The sequence below is a fragment of the Acomys russatus genome, chromosome 28 (assembly GCF_903995435.1).
Source record: "Acomys russatus chromosome 28, mAcoRus1.1, whole genome shotgun sequence".
In the NCBI taxonomy this organism is placed as follows: Eukaryota; Metazoa; Chordata; class Mammalia; order Rodentia; family Muridae; genus Acomys; species Acomys russatus.
The window spans coordinates 20650864-20654256 of NC_067164.1; the positions used below are offsets into that span (position 1 = coordinate 20650864).

The following is a 3393-nucleotide window of genomic DNA, read 5'->3' on the forward strand; positions in this document are numbered from 1 at the left end:
GAAGATCAATTTTTTTTTGACGTACTTTGGAGTGTTTTGAAGGACAGTTTCACACTAAACATTCCTGCTGTTTGCCAGTCAGTGAAGATACATTCCGCTGAGAAAAGAACGTGCTAGAACGTGTGTAGACTTGGGAAGTATGGAGCAAGTACGGAAATAGAAAGAAAGCCTTGTCCACAAGTGACTTTGGATTGCAGCTTCTGTAATGACCTCCTGTCTCTGCTTCGGCTACGGCAAGGCAGATTTATTTCCTCATGAATTTGATAAACACTAATTTTTTTTCAAGTTGCAATTTAATGTTTTCAGACAGGATAATGAAGAGAGGGGCAAGAACTGATCGGACAAATGATGCAGAAATGCATGTTACAACGGATAAGAAAGAGGGTCGGCAGATGACAATGACACTTTTCCTTTTTCAGACACAGCCTGCATTTCCAGGCAGTGAAGACATATCAAGTCTCTAGTGGTGACAAGAGAGCTTCCTGCTCTAGTCTTAGTGTCTCCCATCCATGAATATTTATCACCGCAGCAGACACTGAACACTTTGCATGCTCGCAGCAGTCATCTGCTATATATGTGACCACAGCAGAGCTGTACATGCTCCTGTTATTTGTGAGTTTTACTGTTTTGTGGTATAAAGGACTTCTGTGCCATAATTAGTGGTATCTTTAAGTTCTTTTGAAAAAGGAGGGGCCTTGCATCTTTTATTTAAAAAAAAAAAAGAAAATTTAAAAATGGTTGCTCCTTTTCACTAACTCAATTTAATTATAATATCAAACAGTAATTTCTTCCTACAATGCTCGACTTGCTTTATCTCGCGCATCTGCATTCACATACACATTACTAGTTAGATGCGGTTGTTTCTTTCACTTCTGATTTCCAGTCCACATCTATATCTAATTCTAGAATCCAGAGTTGGTTTAGTCTAACAAAAGCCCGCAGGATAACTGATAATTATAATAAACGCAGGCAATATACGTTTGATTGGTATTCAGATCTGTTGTGGTAAACTCCGCAATCTTAAGCCATACTACAAGATGAGTATATAACAGACTCATGTCGATTCATATATATTAATATGATTTGTAAATGTCCATTAATAAAATATTCAGTTTTCTTTTTCTTTTTTTCAGGAGAGATGACTCATTTTTATTACTCTTAACGTGATCCTACCTTTCCCACTTTAGGTTCCAACTCTGCACATATGCCACACCCTCTCCTTAACAGTTGGGCCCCTGGGAGGTGAAGCGGTAAACTACAAAATTTGGGGAAAGGCAAGGTCGCATACCTCTCAAACAAGAAAATAAGAAGGGCTGAGTAACTGTACAAACCGCATGTGAAACGAACAATCCCCCCTTTGTCAGTGGCCAACTGCGTAGTCTGTGGCTTCTTGGGCACAATCATAGTCCGAAGTTAGTAAGCCAGTGATGCTGCGAGATCACCAGGCGTCATTGTACAGAGGCTCCAGCAGTTTGAAGATGGTCCATACAGTTAGGGTCCTGACGCTCTCTCCCTCTCAAGAGCGCGGGCTCGGGCAGCTTTGGCTTCATCTTCCAGCTCATCAAAGAAACGCTCCTAGGCCACTGAGTAGAAGGTGTAAATAAATAGCTAATACCAGGGCCCCGATGCCCAGACCGGTCACAATGTTCCGGGTCCGCCGCTGTGGCAGTGTTTTCTGATACTGGGAAAGCTGCACCTGCCGCATAAACTGCAGCTGCGCAGGGGTCAATTTCTCTCGCGACAGGTCAATGCGCTGAGCGAACGGAGCCTTTCCATTCTTTGCATCCAGAGGGTCACCAGCTCCAGGAGTCGCCATGTTGCCGCTCCGCCCTAAGCCGTCGAGAAAATACTCAGTTTTCATTATTACTTCAACACCAGTGACCTGTACCTTTCTAATTTTCAGTTGTTGACAGTTGTTCATAGCCATGTCGTCATTAAAGAATTGGCTTGTCTTTAACCCCAGTAATGACACTCACCATTTGAGTGGATATAGGAAGTTCTCCAGCCTTTACGGAGAAGTTGATTGCAGTAATGGCAAATCATACCAAATGAGAGACTGGGGAGGTAGCTTAGTGAGTGAATTCCAGGTCCCAGTGAGAGAGTGTCTCTCAAAACACAAAGTGGCAAGTGGAGAAAGTGCTCAAAGGCTAGGAGCACTGGCTGCTTTTGTCTAGGACCTGAGTTTAAGGATTCTGCGCCCACAAGCTCACACGCTCTCTTTCTTCCGTCAGTGGGTGTTCTAGGAATATGTTCACTTCATCCATCGTGTATAACCGCTTGCTGTATGTTGTTCCACAGAACTTTTATTTCCATAGTTGCTAAAAGAGATACTATTAGCTATCACAATTGTGGAATTATATATTTCCCCAGCTTGGATTATTTTAATCTTTTCAAAATTCAATTTAGTTTTACTACCTTTTCATCTATTTCTCTTTTTAATTATTATTTTTTTTATTATTTTTGCTTTAGGGAATATATGCTCAAATGTTTGTGGTCTCCTTAGATCTAGCTGACATAAAAATTATATTACTACAACTAAATGACTTAGTCCAATGCTACACTGTCCTTTATCCCCTTTACTCTTAGAAAATATTTTTTCTTAAGCACTCAACTTCTGTTTGATGATACCATTTCTTTATCTCATTCGGATGTCACTTTTGAAAACTGATATGTATTTAAAAACGTATTTGAGTTTGTTTTTCACCTTCAGCAAGGAGACTAAACGGTAACGATCGTCTTTGTGCTCTTCCAATTCAGATGGTGTGTTCAGCATGATATTTGTGGCTATCGCTATCCAACGCCATAGGGACATTCCCACTCGTTATTTCTCTGGTTGTTCTGCTTTTGGCCATTCTAATTCATGACACCCACACTGGAGACTCTAAGACGAGCAGGGGAAAATACTTTGTATCTTTTGTAATACCTAGCAGCAAGTGTGAATAGTTAGCTATTGTGATTTTTATCCTTATTCTTGTCTTGATTTTTACATTGTTTCTTCCATAATATTGCACTCATATTATGGAAAGCCCTCACTTTTTCATGGCTTGGTATAGGAATTCATCACAGTATGTGACGGCTTGAATGAAAACGCCTCCCATAGAGTCATAGAGTTGGATGTGTAGTTCCCAAAGAGTGACACTATTTGAAAGGTGGGGCCTTTTGGAGTAAATGTGGCCTTGTTGGGAAAAATATGTCACTGGGGTGTGCCTTGAGGTTTCAAAAGCCCAGTTCAGGCCCCATGGCTCTTTCTTCCTGCTTCCTGGGGATCTTCATGGAGAACTATCAGCTACTTCTCCAGTGCCATGTCTGCCTGCAGGCTGCCATGCTTACTGCATGAAAATAAAAATGTTTATTCATTCCATAAATTCTGGGACTCTAGAGAACCCTGACTAA

General features: G+C 41.1%; 1 pseudogene; it reads right to left on the bottom strand.

Moving 5' to 3' along the window:
• Window positions 1–1491: 1491 nt before the first annotated feature.
• On the bottom strand, window positions 1492–1816 carry LOC127210692 (cytochrome c oxidase assembly factor 3 homolog, mitochondrial-like; annotated as a pseudogene).
• Window positions 1817–3393: the final 1577 nt, after the last annotated feature.